Raw genomic sequence first — 23415 nt, 5'->3', positions numbered from 1 at the left:
TATCCATCGAAATTATACCCAGCATTCTATCTGACTGTTTGGCTATTCTAGTACATGTGAAAGATGATGCTACAACAATAAAAAAACAGAAAACGTGTGCTCTTTCTTTCTCTTTTCTTCTACCAGATCTATTATGTTATATTCTCCTACATTCAATTAACATGTCCACAAACTTCAGAATGTTTCCATTCAAATGATACCAAGAGTATGCATATCCTTGCTTCTGGGCCTGAGCTTCAGGCAGTTATATTAGGGTATGTCTTCAGGCGGTAATTGAGAAGGGATGCAGCCATAAGAAGTTAAGTCCCCGGTAGTCAATGCACGGACGCAGGGTCTTGTCCTTCTTCTACACAAAGACAAATCCTGCTCTGGCAGGAGATGCAGACAGATGGATGGCCCTAGTGGTCAGAGAATCCTCTATATACTCCTCCATAGCTTTGGTCTAGTCCTGACAGAGAATTCAATCGACACCGAGGTGGTGTAGTGCCTGGGAGAAAATTAATGGCACAATCATAAGGACAGTGCGGGGGAAGAGAAGTAGCACGTGTCTTACTAAACACTTCCAGGAGGTATTCTGTGGGGATAGCAGAAACATCACAGTCTTGCTAACATCCCGAGGAAGCTTGAAGGCAGTGGGAATGGCAAAACGGGCTCCAACCCAGGACGAAGCTTGTGGTACAATCAATCATCGGATGGTGCTTTTGAAGTTAGGAAAATCCCAAAACAACAGGAACATGGGGAGATGCGATGATGAGGAACTGTATTGTCTCACTGTGGTTACCAGAAACCCGTAATTGAATGGGCACAGTACTGTGTGTGACTCCCCATGTACAGCGGCCGTCCAGTGCCCTAGCAGCCATGGGCACAGAGAGAGGATGAGTGGAAATACCAAGCTCCGAAGCTATCGTGGCATCTGTAAGACATTAATCAGCCGCAGAGTCAATGAGCACTCAGAGAGACTTAGACTGGTCTCCCCACAGCACAAGAGCAAAAAGGGGTGTGTAGGTGATGAGAATTAGGGAACTCCCAGTCTGACTCACCATAGTACTGGTATCCACTAGAGACAACGCTTTCCTAATAGGGCAGGTAGCTATAAAATATCCTGCCCCTCCACAGTACAGACAATAGTTACTGTTCATCCTCCGTGAGCGCGCCCAAGCTCATAGCCTAGTTCTTCCCAACTGCATAGGCTCAGGAGTATCCAACTCACCAGTGTGGCTTCAACTCCTCTCGGAAGAGCTGCCTTCGGAATCTTCCAGAATCCATAGGATGTGAACACGCCATATCGGGTGCCCAAGTGTAGCTCGAGACCAGACGTCTCATTCTTGCGTTCCCTTAGGCGGCCATCAATTTTAATGGTTAAGACGATAAGGGAGTCAAGGTCCACCGGCAGTTCACAAGCAGCTAGCTCATCCTTAACCTCCTCAGATAATCCGAGCAGAATAGTATCGAAAACAAACTCCGGATTCCAAGGACTCTCGGAGGCCAACGTGCGAACGGCCACACTACGGGAGTTTTGACGTAAGTCAAGCAGTTTGCTGGCCGCCTTTCTCCCGGATACCAGAGACTCAAAAACTGCTCACCTCTGCCATGAATTCCTCCAAATGACCGCAAATGGTAGATTATTGTTCCCAAACTGCCGTAGCCCAGGAGAGTGACCTTCCCGACATTAGCGCTATTATTTACGCCATCTTCGATCGGTCTGAAGAAAACAAAGATGGCCGTAGCTCAAAAATGAGTGAGCACTGAGAAAGAGATCCCCTGCAGGTACCAGCATTCCCCGAGTATCGCTCTGGAGGAGGTAAGCGGGATTCACGGGGAGTCGGGATAGGGTAGGTAGGTAGGGAAAAAATGTACTGGGTGATATGGGTTTTTCAGAGGTGGCAAACAGCCTGAGCTAACTCCCTGATAGCCTTTAACCCAGGGTTGTGGCGTTCCGTCAAGGAACTGAGCCCTTCCTGTAGCAACTCCTGATGTCTCCCAATGGAGGCTCCCTGCAGGGAGACAGCGTGACGGAGCTGATCCAAGTCTGGTGGGTCTGTCATGGCCAGTTCCTACTATAAGGGCACAAGGTGAGACCCAGATTTACATAATTTCCCATCAATTCCCATTATTAAAGTGGCTGGAGTTGAGTCAGTGTCAGTGTGTGGGCAGCAGCCACTCAATGTTAGTGGTGGCTGTTTAACAGTCTGATGGCCTTGAGATAGAAGCTGTTTTTCAGTCTCTCGGTCCCAGCTTTGATGCACCTGTACTGACCTCGCCTTCTGGATGATAGCGGGGTGAACAGGCAGTGGCTCGGGTGGTTGATGTCCTTGATGATCTTTATGGCCTTCCTGTAACATCGGGTGGTGTAGGTGTCCTGGAGGGCAGGTAGTTTGCCCCCGATGATGCGTTGTGCAGACCTCACTACCCTCTGGAGAGCCTTACGGTTGAGGGCGGAGCAGTTGCCATACCAGGCGGTGATACAGCCCGCCAGGATGCTCTCGATTGTGCATCTGTAGAAGTTTGTGAGTGCTTTTGGTGACAAGCTGAATTTCTTCAGCCTCCTGAGGTTGAAGAGGCGCTGCTGCGCCTTCTTCACGATGCTGTCTGTGTGAGTGGACCAATTCAGTTTGTCTGTGATGTGTATGCCGAGGAACTTAAAATACACTGGTACAGAGAGACCGGAAACACAGGGATAAATACACTGGTACAGAGAGACAAGAAACACAGGGATAAATACACTGGTTCAGAGAGACAGGAAACACGGGGATAAATACACTGGTTCAGAGAGACAGGAAACACAGGGATAAATACACTGGTACAGAGAGACAGGAAACACAGGGACAAATACACTGGTACAGAGAGACAGGAAACACAGGGATAAATACACTGGCACAGAGAGACAGGAAACACAGGGATAAATACACTGGTTCAGAGAGACAGGAAACACAGGGATAAATACACTGGTTCAGAGAGACAGGAAACACGGGGATAAATACACTGGTTCAGAGAGACAGGAAACACAGGGGAAAATACACTGGTACAGAGAGACAGGAAACACGGGGATAAATACACTGGTTCAGAGAGACAGGAAACACGGGGATAAATACACTGGTACAGAGAGACAGGAAACACAGGGATAAATACACTGGTACAGAGAGACAGGAAACACAGGGATAAATACACTGGTACAGAGAGACCGGAAACACAGAGATAAATACACTGGGACAGAGAGACAGGAAACACAGGGATAAATACACTGGTACAGAGAGACAGGAAACACAGGGATAAATACACTGGTACAGAGAGACCGGAAACACAGAGATAAATACACTGGGACAGAGAGACAGGAAACACAGGGATAAATACACTGGTACAGAGAGACAGGAAACACGGGGATAAATACACTGGCAGAGACAGACAGGAAACACAGGGATAAATACACTGGTACAGAGAGACAGGAAACACAGGGATAAATACACTGGTACAGAGAGACAGGAAACACAGGGATAAATACACTGGTACAGAGAGACCGGAAACACAGAGATAAATACACTGGGACAGAGAGACAGGAAACACAGGGATAAATACACTGGTACAGAGAGTCAGGAAACACAGGGATAAATAAACTGGTACCTAGAGAGGAAACACAGGGATAAATACACTGGTACAGAGAGACAGGAAACACAGGGATAAATACACTGGTACAGAGAGACAGGAAACACAGGGATAAATAAACTGGTACAGAGAGACAGGAAACACAGGTATAAATACACTGGTACAGAGAGACAGGAAACACAGGGATAAATACACTGGTACAGAGAGACAGGAAACACAGGGATAAATACACTGCTACAGAGAGACAGGAAACACAGGGATAAATACACTGGGACAGAGAGACCGGAAACACAGGGATAAATACACTGGGACAGAGAGACAGGAAACACAGGGATAAATACACTGGTTCAGAGAGACAGGAAACAAAGGGATAAATACACTGGTTCAGAGAGACAGGAAACAAAGGGATAAATACACTGGGACAGAGAGACAGGAAACACAGGGATAAATACACTGGCACAGAGAGACCGGAAACACAGGGATAAATACACTGGTACAGAGAGACAGGAAACACAGGGATAAATACACTGGTACAGAGAGACAGGAAACACAGGGATAAATACACTGGGACAGAGAGACCGGAAACACAGGGATAAATACACTGGGACAGAGAGACAGGAAACACAGGGATAAATACACTGGTTCAGAGAGACAGGAAACAAAGGGATAAATACACTGGTTCAGAGAGACAGGAAACAAAGGGATAAATACACTGGTACAGAGAGACAGGAAACACAGGGATAAATACACTGGGGAAAACAAGCGACACCTGGAGGGGGTGGAGACAATAACGAGGACAGGTGAAACAGATCAGGTGAAACAGATCAGGGGTTGACAGTTACGCCCCATGCATAAGGTAAATGTGAAAACCAACTACAGAGAAGTGCATAGGAAAGACGTGAGTGGGAAATTCATAAATGTATATTTGGCCCCTCGTGCTAAAAGCTCTGGTGCTAAAACGTCCCTGCCCTTTTAGCACATACAGGACTATAGTGTTGTCGTTGTGCCCTCTGGAGACTCAGCTGATAAAACTATGGCACTACCAAGGTCGTGGGTTCACTTCCTGCAGTCACACACACATAGTGCAACAGTACTGTCTGCAGTGTCCGCTCAGAGGAATATATACAGGTTAGTGGCAGGAGGGCAGAACGATGAGGGCTGGCTGTGACATGACTGGCTGGTGACAGTCCTAAGAGCCTGGAGAAAGGGGAGGGGGGATGAAGGGATGGATGAAGATGATGTGAGGGAGGGTGAGTGAGTGGGAGGAAGGTGACAAAGAGGTGACTGATGGGTATGTGTCAACCCTCCCCTCTGGTAGGCGTGGAGAGAACGGGGGATGGGGGAGGTTGAAGAGAAAGGGAAGGGGGTCTCACTAATTGGGGCTGGATGTTAAAGCCCCTGTCACTCACCATCATCTTCAATATTAAGGTTCTGAGGCTCAAGTCAAATAGGAGGCTTGAAGCAGATAGGAAGAAGAGATGTTAATTCGTCACTACTGGGGGATAATTCCCTAATTAACGCAGCATTGACATGTAAAATAGAATAGAACCGAGTAGAACAGAATAGAATAGAACAGAACAGAGTACAATAGAATAGAATACAATAGAACATAATAGAATAAAACATAATAGAATAGAACAGAACAAAACAGAATAAAACAGAATAGACTAGAACATAATATGATAGAAGCTAACAGAACAGAATAGTATAGAATGGAACAAAATAAAAGAGAATAGACTAGAACAGAACAGAAAATATTAGAATAGAATAGGTCAGAATAGGTCAGAATAGAACATAGTAGAATAGAACAGGATAGAACAGAAGAGACTAAAACATAATAGAATAGAACAGAATAGGTCAGAACAGAATAGAATAGAACAGAATAGAACAGAATAGGTCAGAATAGAACAGAATAGACTAAAACAGAATAGAATAGAACACAATAGGCCAGAATAGAACAGAATAGGTCAGAATAGAATAGAATACGTCAGAATAGAACATAATAGAATAGACTAAAACAGAATAGAATAGAACAGTATGGAATAGAACACAATAGGTCAGAATAGAACAGAACAGGTTAGAATAGAACAGAATAGACTAAAACAGAATAGAATAGAACAGTATAGAATAGAAGAGAAAAGGTCAGGATAGAATAGAATAGACTAAAACAGAATAGAATAGAACAGAATAGAACAGGATAGAACAGAACCGAACAGGATAGAATAGAACAGAACAGAATAGAACAGAACAGAATAGACTAAAACAGAATAGAATAGAACAGATTAGAACAGAACAGAATAGAATTTAATAGAACAGACTGGAACACAACAAATTAGAACAGAATAGCACAGGATAGAATAGAATAGAATAGAACAGAATAGAACAGAACAGAATAGACTAAAACAAAATAGAATAGAACAGAATAGAACAGAACAGAATAGAACAGGATAGAACAGAGCAGAATAGAATAGAACAGAATAGAATTTAATAGAAAAGACTAGAACAGAACAGAATAGAATAGAACAGGATAGAACAGGATAGAACAGAACAGAAAAGAACAGAATAGAACAGAATAGAATAAAATAGAATAGAATAGAACAGAACAATACAGAATAGAACAGAACATAATAGAATAGAACAGAACAGAACAGAACAGAACTGGATAGAACAGAATAGAAGAGAACAGAACCGAACAGAACAGAATAGAACAGAACAGAATAGAACAGGATAGAATAGAACAGAACAGAACAGAATAGAACAGAACAGGACAGAATAGACTAAAACAGAATAAAATAGAATAGAAGAGAATAGAACAGAACAGAACAGCATAGACTAAAACAGAATAGAATAGAACAGAATAGAACAGAACAGAATAGACTAAAACAGAATAGAATAGAACAGAATAGACTAAAACAGAATAGAATAGAACAGAATAGAACAGAACAGGATAGAACAGAGCAGAATAGAATAGAACAGAACAGAATAGACTAAAACAGAATATAATAGAATAGAATAGACTAAAACAGAATAGAATAGAACAGAATAGAACAGAACAGAATAGAACAGAGCAGAATAGAATAGAACAGAATAGAATTGAATAGAAAAGACTAGAACAGAACAGACCAGAATAGAGCAGAATAGAATAGAACAGAACAGAATAGAATTGAATAGAAAAGACTAGAACAGAACAGACCAGAATAGAGCAGAATTGAATTGAACAGTAGTTTGAAGCACAAGGAGAGAAGATTCAGTGGAGGAAATACTCAAATGAATGTTGATGCCCGTAGTTGAGCAAAACATATATTGAGTGTACAAAACATTATGAACACCTGCTCTTTCCATGACATAGACTGACCAGGTGAATCCAGGTGAAAGCTTTGATCTCTTATTGATGTCACTTGATAAATCCCCTTCAATTAGTGTAGATGAAAAGGAGGAGACAGGACTTTTTAAGCCTTGAGACAATTGAGACATGGATTGTGCATATGTGTTATTCAGAGTGTGAACGGACAAGACAAAAGATTTTAAGTGCAACTCCGTATTAGAAAGGTGTTCTTAATGTTTTGTCCGCTCAGTGTATTACTGGTCTGGACAGAGAAAGGCGCTGGTGAAGATTATAATAGGACAAATAGATTGATGTCTACCGCTGACCTCTCTCTCTCTCACAAACACCTCCATCTAACCACAGAATATCCTGGTCCATTCCGACCAGATGTAGTGTAGAATTTGTCGGGTCATTTCACCGAGCATCCCCCACGTGAGAATAATGTATATTTTCCTTATTTCCTGTGTTATTTCTCTCCCGTCCGTCTCCGTTCGTTCGTTCACAAACACACCAACATAATGCTCTTTGCTTTGGGAGGCTCTGCAGCTTTTCCCTGACCTCCGTTATCTGCCGTCCCTGAACCCCTCTCAATAACACCCCCCGGGGAAATAACAATGTAACAAGCTGGGGAGGGACGGGTTTTTCTCTGTCTCTGAAAGAGATACTTAAACAGTGTGAAAAACAACAAGTGACAGCGGGAATCAAAATGACCGGCGAATGAAAACGAATGAAGAAAAATGCAAGAGCTTTTTATTGCTGTTAATTCCGTTGTTGTTTCCCTTATCTTCCTATAACAGAACAACGAGCACGACCCTTATTGTATCACATCTGTTGATATGGTAGCATTAAAAAGTTGTCTCAAATATTTGACAGTAGCAAATATTCTTAATTAAACTCTTCAGAGACCACCACAGATGGCTAAAGAGACCACCACAGATGGTTAAAGAGACCACCACAGATGGCTAAAGAGACCACCACAGATGGTTAAAGAGGCCACCACAGATGGCTAAAGAGACCACCACAGATGGTTAAAAAGACCACCACAGATGGCTAAAGAGACCACCACAGATGGCTAAAGAGACCACCACAGATGGTTAAAGAGGCCACCACAGATGGCTAAAGAGACCACCACAGATGGTTAAAAAGACCACCACAGATGGCTAAAGAGACCACCACAGATGGCTAAAGAGACCACCACAGATGGTTAAAAAGACCACCACAGATGGCTAAAGAGACCACCACAGATGGTTAAAGAGGCCACCACAGATGGTTAAAGAGACCACCACAGATGGCTAAAGAGACCACCACAGATGGTTAAAGAGGCCACCACAGATGGCTAAAGAGACCACCACAGATATCTAAAGAGACCACCACAGATGGCTAAAGAGACCACCACATATGGCTAAAGAGACCACCACAGATGGCTAAAGAGACCACCACAGATGGTTAAAAAGACCACCACAGATGGCTAAAGAGACCACCACAGATGGTTAAAGAGACCACCACAGATGGCTAAAGAGACCACCACAGATGGCTAAAGAGACCACCACAGATGGTTAAAAAGACCACCACAGATGGCTAAAGAGACCACCACAAATGGCTAAAGAGACCACCACAGATGGCTAAAGAGACCACCACGGATGGCTAAAGAGACCACCACGGATGGCTAAAGAGACCACCACAGATGGCTAAAGAGACCACCACAGATGGCTAAAGAGACCACCACGGATGGCTAAAGAGACCACCACAGATGGCTAAAGAGACCACCACAGATATCTAAAGAGACCACCACAGATGGTTAAAGAGACCACCACGGATGGCTAAAGAGACCACCACAGATGGTTAAAGAGACCACCACGGATGGCTAAAGAGACCACCACAGATGGTTAAAGAGACCACCACGGATGGCTAAAGAGACCACCACAGATGGTTAAAGAGACCACCACGGATGGCTAAAGAGACCACCACAGATGGTTAAAGAGACCACCACGGATGGCTAAAGAGACCACCACGGATGGCTAAAGAGACCACCACAGATGGCTAAAGAGACCACCACAGATGGCTAAAGAGACCACCACAAATGGCTAAAGAGACCACCACAGATGGCTAAAGAGACCACCACAGATGGCTAAAGAGACCACCACAAATGGCTAAAGAGACCACCACAGATGGCTAAAGAGACCACCACAGATGGTTAAAGAGACCACCACGGATGGCTAAAGAGACCACCACGGATGGCTAAAGAGACCACCACGGATGGCTAAAGAGACCACCACGGATGGCTAAAGAGACCACCACAGATGGTTAAAGAGACCACCACGGATGGCTAAAGAGACCACCACAGATGGTTAATACCGATGGTTGACAAGATGTCACCCAAATGAAACCCGTAAACTACGTAAAGTAGTGCACTCCTTTTGACCCTGTTCGTTGTGACTCAACCAATGTCTCCCACAGTCATTCGTGTCCTTGAACAAGAACAGCCAAACCAACCAGTCATATCTCCCCTTAAAAACGAGTGCCTTTCTAAAAAAACAAGTAAGATCTCATTTCCATAACACTCCAAGGGAATAAACTAACAGTGTTTATGAGATTCATATCAGCATGAGTTGAATCCTAAATAGCACCTTATTTCCTATGTAGTACACTACTTTGGACCGGTGAACATTGGGCTCTGGTCATGAGTAGTGCACTATAGAGAGAATAGGGTAGCGTTTAGGATGCAGGCCCAGTCATCAACAGTCATCCAGCAGATGGCTAATTGGACCTGAGGTGTCGTGGTGGGAAGTGTGTGTGTGTGTGTGTGTGTGTGTGTGTGTGTGTGTGTGTGTGTGTGTGTGTGTGTGTGTGTGTGTGTGTGTGTGTGTGTGTGTGTGTGTGTGTGTGTGTGTGTGTGAGCGATGCAGTGGGACTGTCCTTGTTTCATGTTGGGGGCTGCAGCCACCCTCCCTCCACCTCCCTCCTCAACCTCCTCTCCCTCACCCCTCCTTCCACTTCCCTCCTTACCCTCCCCTCCCTCACCCCTCCCTCCACCTCCCTCCTCACCCTCCCCTCCCTCACCCCTCACCCCTCCCTCCACTTCCCTCCTCACTCTCTCTCCACTTCCCTCCTCACACTCCACTCCCTCACCCTCCCCTCCCCACCCATCTCACCATCCCCCTCCCTCAATGTCCCCCACCTCAACCTCCCCTTCTTACCCCTCCTTGACTCTCTGCCCTGTGAGTCTGATGCTCTGCCACATCTCTTAATAATTAACCAACCGAGACGAGAGGAGCAAACACACACAGTCTCACCGCGAGACACACACATGGGGTCTCACCGCGAGACACACAAACAGGGTCTCACCGCGAGACACACACACACACACACACACACACTGGGTCTCACCGCGAGACACACACACACACACACACACACACACACACACAGAGTGCCTCTATCTGTTTCTTTCTTTTACTTTCTGTGGCAACAACTTCCACCGGATAGTATTTTAGTATCTGATTAAAGGGTAGTAGTAAGAAGTGAGACGGTAAGAGAGAGACAGAGAGAGACAGAGAGACCGAAAGAGACCTAGAGAAAGACACAGAGAGACAGAGAGAGACCTAGAGAAAGAGAAAGAGACACAGAGAGAGACCTAGAGAAAGACCCAGAGACACAGAGAGATGGAGAGAGACCTAGAGAAAGAGACAGAGACACAGAGAGAGACCTAGAGAAAGAGACACAAAGACACAGAGAGACGGAGAGAGACCTAGAGAGGCACAGAGACACAGAGAGAGACCTAGAGAAAGACACAGAGACACAGAGAGAGACCTAGAGAAAGACACAGAGACAGAGACATAGAGAGACACCTAGAGAAAGACACAGAGACACAGAGAGAGACATAGAGAAAGAGACAGAGACACAGAGAATTTGCGGCAGTAAAATCGAACATTTGTATTGGCAAATATCACAATACTATTCTGGAGGGACTGGAGAGAGAGACAGAAAGAAAGAAAGACAGAGTGGGAGACAGAGAGTGAGAGGCAGAGAGTGAGAGACAGCGAGTGAGAGGCAGAGAGTGAGAGACACAGCGAGTGAGGCAGAGAGTGAGAGACAGAAAGTGAGAGACACAGCAAATGAGAGGCAGAGAGTGAGAGACAGAGACTGAGAGACACAGCGAGTGAGAGGCAGAGAGTGAGAGACAGAGAGTGAGAGACACAGCGAGTGAGACGCAGAGAGTGAGAGACAGCAAGTGAGACACAGCGAGTGAGAGGCAGAGAGTGAGAGACAGAAAGTGAGAGACACAGCGAGTGAGAGGCAGAGTGAGAGACAGAAAGTGAGAAACACAGCGAGTGAGAGGCAGAGAGTGAGAGACAGAAAGTGAGAGACACAGTGAGTGAGGCAGAGAGTGAGAGTCACAGCGAGTGAGACGCAGAGAGTGAGAGACAGCAAGTGAGAGATACAGCGAGTGAGAGGCAGAGAGTGAGAGACGGAAAGTGAGAAACACAGCGAGTGAGAGGCAGAGAGTGAGAGACACAGTGAGTGAGGCAGAGAGTGAGAGACAGCAAGTGAGAGACACAGCGAGTGAGAGGCAGAGAGTGAGAGACAGAAAGTGAGAAACACAGCGAGTGAGAGGCAGAGAGTGAGAGACAGAATGTGAGAGACACAGTGATTGAGGCAGGGAGTGAGAGACAGAAAGTGAGAGACACAGCGAGTGAGAGGCAGAGAGTGAGAGACACAGTGAGTGAGGCAGAGAGTGAGAGACAGAAAGTGAGAGACACAGCGAATGAGAGGAAGAGAGTGAGAGACACAGTGAGTGAGGCAGAGAGTGAGAGACAGAAAGTGAGAGACACAGTGAGTGAGGCAGAGAGTGAGAGACAGAAAGTGAGAGACACAGCGAGTGAGAGGCAGAGAGTGAGAGACAGAAAGTGAGAGACACAGTGAGTGAGGCAGAGAGTGAGAGACAGAAAGTGAGAGACACAGTGAGTGAGGCAGAGAGTGAGAGACAGAGAGTGAGAGACACGGCGAATGAGAGGCAGAGAGTGAGAGACAGAAAGTGAGAGACACAGTGAGTGAGGCAGAGAGTGAGAGACAGAGAGTGAGAGACACGGCGAATGAGAGGCAGAGAGCGTCACGGCTCAGACTAAGACTCAGATGCAGGAGACAAAGGGCAAAAACGGCTGTGAAACAGGAGTTTAATTCTAGATACATGGATGTATGTGGAGGGGGCGGGGCAACAGGGCTGTAGGTTTAATTCTAGATACATGGATGTATGTGGAGGGGGCGGGGCAACAGGGCTGTAGGTTTAATTCTAGATACATGGATGTATGTGGAGGGGGAGGGTCAACAGGGCTGTAGGTTTAATTCTAGATACATGGATGTATGTGGAGGGGCATGGATGTATGTGGAGGGGGCGAGTGCAACAGGGCTGTAGGTTTAATTCTAGATACATGGATGTATGTGGAGGGGGCGGGGCAACAGGGCTGTAGGTTTAATTCTAGATACATGGATGTATGTGGAGGGGGCGGGGCAACAGGGCTGTAGGTTTATTTCTAGATACATGGATGTATGTGGAGGGGGCGGGGCAACAGGGCTGTAGGTTTAATTCTAGATACATGGATGTATGTGGAGGGGCGGGGCAACAGGGCTGTAGGTTTAATTCTAGATACATGGATGTATGTGGAGGGGCGGGGCAACAGGGCTGTAGGTTTAATTCTAGATACATGGATGTATGTGGAGGGGGCGGGGCAACAGGGCTGTAGGTTTAATTCTAGATACATGGATGTATGTGGAGGGGCGGGGCAACAGGGCTGTAGGTTTAATTCTAGATACATGGATGTATGTGGAGGGGGGCGGGGCAACAGGGCTGTAGGTTTAATTCTAGATACATGGATGTGGAGGGCGGGGCAACAGGGCTGTGGAGATACATGGATGTATGTGGAGGGGGCGGTGCAACAGGGCTGTAGGTTTAATTCTAGATACATGGATGTATGTGGAGGGGGCAGGGGGGTTTAATTACAACAGGTTTAATTCTAGATACATGGATGTATGTGAGACAGGGCTGTAGGTTTAATTCTAGATACATGGATGTATGTGGAGGGGGTGGGGGGCTGGGGCAACAGGGCTGTAGGTTTAATTCTAGATACATGGATGTTTATAGATACATGGGATGTGGGGGGCGGGGCAACAGGGCTGTAGGTTTAATTATAGATACATGGATGTATGTGGAGGGGGCGGGGCAACAGGGCTGTAGGTTTAATTCTAGATACATGGATGTATGTGGAGGGGGCGGGGCAACAGGGCTGTAGGTTTAATTCTAGATACATGGATGTATGTGGAGGGGGCGGGGCAACAGGGCTGTAAGTTTAATTCTAGATACATGGATGTATGTGGAGGGGGTGGGGCAACAGGGCTGTAGGTTTAATTCTAGATACATGGATGTATGTGGAGGGGGCGGTGCAACAGGGCTGTAGGTTTAATTCTAGATACATAGATGTATGTGGAGGGGGCGGGGCAACAGGGCTGTAGGTTTAATTCTACGTACATGGATGTATGTGGAGGGGGCGGTGCAACAGGGCTGTAGGTTTAATTCTAGATACATAGATGTATGTGGAGGGGGCGGGGCAACAGGGCTGTAGGTTTAATTCTAGATACATGGATGTATGTGGAGGGGGCGGGGCAACAGGGCTGTAGGTTTAATTCTAGATACATGGATGTATGTGGAGGGGGCGGGGCAACAGGGCTCTAGGTTTAATTCTAGATACATGGATGTATGTGGAGGGGGCGGGGCAACAGGGCTGTAGGTTTAATTCTAGATACATGGATGTATGTGGAGGGGGCGGTGCAACAGGGCTGTAGGTTTAATTCTAGATACATGGATGTATGTGGAAGGGGCGGGGCAACAGGGCTGTAGGTTTAATTCTAGATACATAGATGTATGTGGAGGGGGCGGGGCAACAGGGCTGTGAGACAGGGGTTTAATTCTAGATACATGGAAAGCAGGATGTATGTGGAGGGGGTGGGGCAACAGAAGGTGAACAGCAGAGGGGCTAAGGACCTTAGAGATGGGGAAAGGGCCGTTAAAACGAGAGGAAAGTTTGCGGGACCCCACCCGGAGGGGTAGATCCCGAGCTGAAATCCATTACCCTCTGCTCAAGACGGTAGCGGCGACAGCAAAGATGCTAATCTCTTCCTCTTTCTCCGGGAAGAGCAGGGGGCTGATATCCCATGGAACACTTGAAGGGCGAGAGACCAGTGGCTGAGCAGGAAAGGGTGTTGTGGGTTTATTTCACCCACATGAGTTGCTTGCTCCAGGTAGTGGGGTTGGCGGAGACAAGGCAATGAAGAGTCTTCTCCAGGTCTTGGCTCGCTCCGATTGGCTCGCTCCGACTGGTCGTTAAACTGTGGATGAAAACCAGAGGCTGGCTGGCGACCCAATGAGGTTGCAGAACACTTTCCAGAACCGGGACGAGACATGAGGATCGCGATCAGAGAACATGTCAACCGTAGATCAGGAAGACGTGCTGCACCATGAGCTGGTCTCCTTAGGACGACTTAGGAAGGGGGATAAAATGTGCAGCTTCTGAAAACTTTTTGAAAACCTATCCGTGTTGCCATTTAATGGAGGGAGAACTGTGACGAAGTCCAAGGATTTATGGAAACAGGGAGTTTTGAAGGAGGTCAGCCGGAGCAGTGCAGGCGGAGATGTCAGGAACCAGTCAGGTGGGCAACCAAAAAAGGTTGTCGGACGAAAGCCATAGTCCGACGGGAGCCAGGATAACAGGTGAGTCTCGAGGAATGTGCCCATTCCAGGACCGGATGCAGAGTCCGGGACAAACATCCGGCTGCACCTTGCAGACCACACTATCTATTACCCAGATGATAGCGAGACAGCAAGTAGAGAGGATGGTCTCTGGGTCTGATGATGGGCTGTACAGACGTGAGAGTGTGTCAGGCTTCACATTCTTGGACCCCGGATAGTGAAATGGAAACGAGTGAATAACATGGCCCATCTCACCTGCCTGTACTTGAGGCGGTTGGCGGTGCGGAGATATTTCAGGTTCTTATTTATTTATTTATTTATTTCACCTTTATTTAACCAGGTAGGCAGGTTGAGAACAAGTTCTCATTTACAATTGCGACCTGGCCAAGATAAAGCAAAGCAGTTCGGCACATACAGCGACACAGAGTTACACATGGAGCAAAACAAACATACAGTCAATAATACAGTATAAACAAGTCTATATACGATGTGAGCAAGTGAGGTGAGATAAGGGAGGTAAAGGCAAAAAAAAGGCCATGGTGGCAAAGTAAATACCATATAGCAAGTAAAACACTGGAATGGTAGATTTGCAATGGAAGAATGTGCAAAGTAGAAATAAAAATAATGGGGTGCAAAGGAGCAAAATAAATAAATTAAATACAGTAGGGAAAGAGGTAGTTGTTTGGGCTAAAATATAGGTGGGCTATGTACAGGTGCAGTAATCTGTGAGATGCTCTGACAGTTGGTGCTTAAAGCTAGTGAGGGAGATAAGTGTTTCCAGTTTCAGTGCTTTTTGTAGTTCGTTCCAGTCATTGGCAGCAGAGAACTGGAAGGAGAGGCGGCCAAAGAAAGAATTGGTTTTGGGGGTGACTAGAGAGATATACCTGCTGGAGCGTGTGCTACAAGTGGGAGATGCTATGGTGACCAGCGAGCTGAGATAAGGGGGGACTTTACCTAGCAGGGTCTTGTAGATGACATGGAGCCAGTGGGTTTGGCGACGAGTATGAAGCGAGGGCCAGCCAACGAGAGCGTACAGGTTGCAATGGTGGGTAGTATATGGGGCTTTGGTGACAAAACAGATTGCACTGTGATAGACTGCATCCAATTTGTTGAGTAGGGTATTGGAGGCTATTTTGTAAATGACATCGCCAAAGTCGAGGATTGGTAGGATGCTCAGTTTTACAAGGGTATGTTTGGCAGCATGAGTGAAGGATGCTTTGTTGCGAAATAGGAAGCCAATTCTAGATTTAACTTTGGATTGGAGATATTTGATATGGGTCTGGAAGGAGAGTTTACAGTCTAACCAGACACCTAAGTATTTGTAGTTGTCCACGTATTCTAAATCAGAGCCGTCCAGAATAGTGATGTTGGACAGGTGGGTAGGAGCGGGTAGCGATCGGTTGAAGAGCATGCATTTAGTTTTACTTGTATTTAAGAGCAATTGGAGGCCACGGAAGGAGAGTTGTATGGCATTGAAGCTTGCCTGGAGAGTTGTTAACACAGTGTCCAAAGAAGGGCCAGAAGTATACAGAATTGTGTCGTCTGCGTAGAGGTGGATCAGAGACTCACCAGCAGCAAGAGCGACCTCATTGATGTTTACAGAGAAGAGAGTCGGTCCAAGAATTGAACCCTGTGGCACCCCCATAGAGACTGCCAGAGGTCCGGACAGCAGACCCTCCGATTTGACACACTGAACTCTATCAGAGAAGTAGTTGGTGAACCAGGCGAGGCAATCATTTGAGAAACCAAGGCTGTCGAGTCTGCCGATGAGGATGTGGTGATTGACAGAGTCGAAAGCCTTGGCCAGATCAATGAACACGGCTGCACAGTAATGTTTCTTATCGATGGCGGTTAAGATATCGTTTAGGACCTTGAGTGTGGCTGAGGTGCACCCATGACCAGCTCTGAAACCAGATTGCATAGCAGAGAAGGTATGGTGAGATTCGAAATGGTCGGTAATCTGTTTGTTGACTTGGCTTTCGAAGACCTTAGAAAGGCATGGTAGGATAGATATAGGTCTGTAGCAGTTTGGGTCAAGAGTGTCCCCCCGCAGCTGCTTTCCAATCTTTGGGGATCTCAGACGACACTAAAGAGAGGTTGAACAGGCTAGTAATAGGGGTGGCAACAATTTTGGCAGATAATTTTAGAAAGAAAGGGTCCAGATTGTCTAGCCCGGCTGATTTGTAGGGGTCCAGATTTTTCAGCTCTTTCAGAACATCAGCTGAACGGATTTGGGAGAAGGAGAAATGGGGAAGGCTTGGGCGAGTTGCTGTGGGGGGTGCAGTGCTGTTGACCGGGGTAGGAGTAGCCAGGTGGAAAGCATGGCCAGCCGTAGAAAAATGCTTATTGAAATTCTCAATTATGGTGGATTTATCAGTGGTGACAGTGTTTCCTATCTTCAGTGCAGTGGGCAGCTGGGAGGTGTTCTTATTCTCCATGGACTTTACAGTGTCCCAGAACTTTTTTGAGTTAGTGTTGCAGGAAGCAAATTTCTGCTTGAAAAAGCTAGCCTTGGCTTTTCTAACTGCCTGTGTATAATGGTTTATAGCTTCTCTGAACAGCTGCATATCACGGGGGCTGTTCGATGCTAATGCAGAACGCCATAGGATGTTTTTGTGTTGGTTAAGGGCAGTCAGGTCTAGGGAGAACCAAGGGCTATATCTGTTCCTGGTTCTAAATTTCTTGAATGGGGCATGTTTATTTAAGATGGCTAGGAAGGCATTTAAAAAAAATATCCAGGCATCCTCTACTGACGGGATGAGATCAATATCCTTCCAGGATACCCCGGCCAGGTCGATTAGAAAGACCTGATCGCTGAAGTGTTTCAGGGAGCGTTTTACAGTGATGAGTGGAGGTTGTTTGACCGCTGACCCATTACGGATGCAGGCAATGAGGCAGTGATCGCTGAGATCTTGGTTGAAGACAGCAGAGGTGTATTTAGAGGGCAAGTTGGTTAGGATGATATCTATGAGGGTGCCCGTGTTTAAGGCTTTGGGGAGGTACCTGGTAGGTTCATTGATAATTTGTGTGAGATTGAGGGCATCAAGTTTAGATTGTAGGATGGCTGGGGTGTTAAGCATGTTCCATTATGTTCCATTCCTTATGATCCGTCCACACCAAGAATGGATGTTCCGCCCCTTCTAACTCCACCACCGCCATCTTAACCGATATTAATTCTCAATTTTTCACATCATACATCCTCTCAGAGTGGTTAATACAATGGGAAAGAACAGCGCAGAGATGCAGCTTCTGTTCCTGGGCAGAACACTGGGACAGGACAGCACCCACTCCGATGTCCAACCTCCAGGAGATACTGGAGGACGTGCTCTTGAGCTGACCGGGAATAAATGAGGATTTCGTCAAAGTGGACAGACACAAATCTGTTCAACATTTCAAGGAGCATATCATTGACCAGAGCCTGGAACACTGCTGGGGAGCGTTGGTCAGACCGAACGGCATCATCAGGTACTCGTAGTGACACCAGCCATGTTAAGTCAAACCCGATGCTATATGTTCCCGAAGGGGCAACTTGGAGAAGATGACATTCGTCCTACATTTCTGTAGCTGACAGAAAAAGAGAGACAGAGAGAGAGTCAGAGAGACAGAGAGCAGGAGAGAGAGAGAGAGAGACAGAAAAAGAGAGCAAGAGACAAGTCAAATAGAGTGACAGAGGGAGCGAGTCAGAGAGAGACAGACGGTTGTGAGGTCTGGGGTCTGCTCACCAATCAAGAATTCATGTGTACAACGTAAAACACCAAATATGCATGCAGAGCAGAATTAGGCCGATTCCCGCAGATTATCAAAATCCAGATAAGAGCCGTTAAATTCTACAACCACCTAAAAGGAAGCGCCCTTAAAAGATGTTACACATTTCTAGCATTTGTAATTGGTTAGTAAATAGTTAGTAAATTCGGGAAGTATATGTTAGAGGAATTAAATTCCTATATGTTTAATACCCAATTAAATTAATACACTTGTAAGAAACTTATTTGCATAAAATGGGCGGAGACCAGTCTCAAAATCAAGCACTCGCATTTATTCTCGAGAGTACTGAACATGATACAATTTACAACAGGTTATAAACTGAAAATGACGTCATTAGGCTTCAAACTGTCCCGTCCCTCCTCCACTCCAGTACAATGGCAGTTCTCAAGCCTTCCTACATCGACCCCCACTAGTTTAGATAATTTATGACCAGGCCAAGGCCTCCCTGTGTAGATAAGCATTCTAGCCTGTCTGACGATAAGTTCATTCATTTCTACCAAGGAACAGACAGTCTTTGTTCTAATTCTTGATTATAATTGCACACATTACATTCAGTACTAGGATTTTAAAAAATGCATACATCTATACAGTAACATAATAGTATTCTGATTAGTCAGTCCTGATTGAAATGTATACATAATTAGTCATTAAAAATCCCTTTACAGTATACAGACCTCGACTTTTTCCACATTTCTTTAGGTAACAGACTTATTCTGAAAATGTTATAAATTGTTTGTTTTTTCCTCATCAATCTACTCCATAATCACAAAGCAAAAACAGGTTTGTAGAAATTTGAAGGTTCTGTTGAAGACCTTCTTTGTTTGGTGAAATTGTATATATATATTTTTAAATATATAAATAAATAAGATATAAATAAGTTTTCAGACCCATTACTCAGTACTTGGTTGAAGCACCGAGTCTTCTTCGGTACAAGCTTTGCACACCTGTTTTGCAGAGTTTCTCTCATTCATCTCTGCAGATCCTCTAAAGCTCTGTCTGGTTAGATGGGGAGTGTCGCTGTACAGCTATTTTTCAGTCTTTCCAGAGATGTTCGATAATGTTCAAATCAGTGCTCTGACTGGGCCACTCAAGGACATTCAGAGACTTGTCCCGAAGCCACTCCTGCGTTGTCTTGGCTGTGTGATCAGGGTCATTGTCCTGTTGGAAGGTGAACCTTAGCCCCATTTTGAGGCTCTGAGCACCCTGGAGTAAGTTTTCATCAAGGATCCCTCTGTACTTTGCTCCGTTCATCTTTCCCTCGATTCTGACTAGTGTCTCAGTCCATGCTGCTGAAACACATCTCCACAGCATGATGCTGCCACCATCATGCTTCACCGTAGGGATGGTGCCAGGTTTCCTCCAGACATGATGCTGCCACCACCGTGCTTCGCCGTAGGGATGGTGCCAGGTTTCCTCCAGACATGATGCTGCCACCACCGTGCTTCGCCGTAGGGATGGTGCCATGTTTCCTCCAGACATGATGCTGCCACCACCGTGCTTCGCCGTAGGGATGGTGCCAGGTTTCCTCCAGACATGATGCTGCCACCACCGTGCTTCGCCGTAGGGATGGTGCCAGGTTTTGTCTAGACGCGTCACTTGGCATTCAGGCCAAAGAGTTCAATCTTGGTTTCATCAGACGGGAGAATCTTGATTCTCATGGTCTGAGAGTCTTTAGGTGTCTTTTGCCAAACTCAGAGTAGGCTGTCATGTGCCTTTTACTGAGGAGTGGCTTCTGTCTGGCCACTCTATCATAAAGGCCTGATTGGTGGAGTGCTGTAGAGATGGTTGTACTTCTGGAAGGGTCTACCATATCTACAGAGAAATGCTGGAGTACTGTCAGACTGACCATCGAGTTCTTTGTCACCTCCTTGACCAAGGCCCTTCTACCCCGGTTGCTCAGTTTGGACAGGCGGCCAGTTCTAGGAAGAGTCTTGGTGGTTCCAAACTTCTTCCATGTAAGAATGATGGAGGCCACTGTGTTCTTGGGGACCTTTAATGCTGCAGAAGTGTTTTGGTGCCCTTCCCCAGATCTCTGCCTCTACACAATCTTGTCTCTGAGCCCTACGGACAGTTCTTTCGACCTCATGGCTTGGATTTTGGTCGGACATACACAGGAACTGTGGAACCTTATATAGACAGGTGTGTGCCTTTCCAAATCATGTCCAACCAATTTTATTTACCACAGGTGGAGTCCAATCAAGTGGTATAAACAAGGATGATCAATGGGAAACAGGATGCATCTGAGCTCAATTTCGAATCTCATAGCAAAGAGGCTGAATACTTATGTAAATACAGTATTTATGTTTTTAAAATTTTAATACATTTGAAAAACAAATCTAAAAGCCTGTTTTTGCTTTGTCATTATGGGGTATTGTGTGTAGACTAATGAGAGGGAAAATTCATTAGAAAAAGGCTGCAACGCAACACAATGTGGAAAAGGGGAGGGGTCTGACTACTTCCTGAATCTGAATTGTTTTGATGTTTTCTAATTGTTCCTTATCAAACCATGTTTCAGAAAAAAAAAATGTGGTTTGTTTCTGATGTTGCATTTCTTTGGTTTTCTCAGATTTGCTTTTGATGCTGCTTTTTGAAATATACAATTGATGTTTTTATTAGCAGAATTTACTCTGTCTTTACTGCTTTAGTATCGTGTGTTATTGAAAACCTGTATGAAGTTCATCATTTCAATTGAGTTTAATGTTTTAATTAATTTCTCTACATTGTTTGGAGTCCATCAATTTTTATTTAAAGTCGGTCAATTTCTTTTTAATTTCGGCAGAAACACGTTGATCTGTGATCTGACAGTGGTGTCTGTGGTCTGACAGTGAATGCACTAATGGAGGAGGGGTCAATGTGATCGATGGCATAATCGACTACAATTGTCGCAAGAGCTGTGCAGTAAGTAAACCGACCTAAAGAGTCCACTCTGATTCTACCATTCAGCATGTACAGCATGTACAACCTCGACAGGCTGTCTCTGTCTCAGACAATCCCTGGGAAACTCTCAAAGAATCTAGACAGACTCTCAGAACATGGAGAACCAAACAACCAGGATCTGCTCCCTCAGTATTGGGAAACACTCAAAGAATCCAGACAGACTCTCAGAACATGGAGAACCAAACAACCAGGATCTGCTCCCTCAGTATTGGGAAACACTCAAAGAATCCAGACAGACTCTCAGAACAGAAATGGAACAATACATCAAATACCAACTCATTGAAATTGAGGAATACATTTGTCTGAGCATCCACTGGTAGAAGTGAAACTCCCTAAACAAACCACACAAAGAAGAATTGGAGAATTCTAAAATGGTGATCCATTGACGAACCACTTTGAAGAACTATACGGAAATATTTAATTGAGTTCGAAACAAAATGAAATATATGAAAAACTTATAACACTTGAATTAGCCATTAAATACAACCACAACCCTCTGGATTCCCCAATAACAGTAAAATAAATATTTGAAAAAATACAGGCCCTGAAACCCCAAAAAGGCTTTCAATACTAATGGAATATTAAACTAAATAATTAAATAAACAGTCATAAAATGTAGCACCTCCATATTTAAACTGTTTAACAAAGTGTTGAGTGCAGGCATCGGGAACCAGGGAATAATAACACCAATTATAAAATAAATAAATATAAAAAGACTAATTTGAACCAAACAATTATCGTGGTGTTTGTGTCAACAGCAACCTGGGGAAAATATTCTATGTCATCATGAACAGCAGATTGCTGCACTTTCTCAGTGAACACAATGTCCTGAGCAAAATTGGATTCCTACCAAATGATCGAACATCAGACCACATTTATACCTTTACACACCCTAATTGATAAACATGCAAATCAAAACAAAATGTTCTCATGCTCTGCACATTCCCCCCCCCCCCCAAAAAACAACAACATTTGATTCAATTTGGCATGAAAGCTTTTTACTGAAATTAATTGAAACGGGTGTGGGTGGAAAAACACATAATGTTCAAAGAGATGAACACAAATAACAGATGTGCCGTCAAAATGTGAGATAAACACAGATTTATTTTCCAGAGGGTGTGGAAGAAAAACAAGTGAACAACTTCATCTCAAGTCTATTTAATATTGATATAAATGAATTGTCCAAAACGCTTGAGCAACCAACAGCCCCTGGTCTCAGTCTTAATGACAGAGAATTCAAATGCCTCCTGCATGAAGAGGACTGTCCCTCACAAAAGAGGGTGACAGCAACTTATAGATCATCTGAAACAGTTCTGTCAGAGGGCCCTGACGGTCGATCTCAAAAAGACTAACATTTCAGAATGTATAGTTTAATAACAGTGTAGATTAATAACAGTGTATAGTTTAATAACAGTGTATAGGTTATAACAGTGTATAGTTTAATAACAGTGTATAGTTTAATAACAGTGTTATAGTGTTATAACAGTGTATAGTTTAATAACAGTGTTATAGTGTTATGACAGTGTATAGTTTAATAACAGTGTATAGTTTAATAACAGTATAGATTAATAACAGTGTATAGTTTAATAAGTTTAATAACAGTGTATAGTTTAATAACAGTGTATAGTTTAATAACAGTGTAGATTAATAACAGTGTATAGTTTAATAACATTGTATAGTTTAATAACAGTGTATAGTTTAATAACAGTGTATAGTTTAATAACAGTGTATAGTTTAATAACAGTGTTATAGTGTTATAACAGTGTATAGTTTAATAACAGTGTATAGTGTTATAACAGTGTATAGTTTAATAAGTTTAATAACAGTGAACAGTGTATAGTTTAATAACAGTGTATCGTTTATAACAGTTTATAGTTTTATAACAGTGTATAGTTTAATAACAGTGAACAGTGTATAGTTTAATAACAGTGTATAGTGTTATAATAGTGTATAGTTTAATAACAGTGAACAGTGTATAGTTTAATAACAGTGTATAGGTTAATAACAGTGTATAGTTTAATAACAGTGTATAGTTTAATAACAGTGT

Source organism: Oncorhynchus masou, chromosome 18 (genome assembly GCF_036934945.1).
Source record: "Oncorhynchus masou masou isolate Uvic2021 chromosome 18, UVic_Omas_1.1, whole genome shotgun sequence".
In the NCBI taxonomy this organism is placed as follows: Eukaryota; Metazoa; Chordata; class Actinopteri; order Salmoniformes; family Salmonidae; genus Oncorhynchus; species Oncorhynchus masou.
This window is presented reverse-complemented; position numbering follows the sequence as displayed.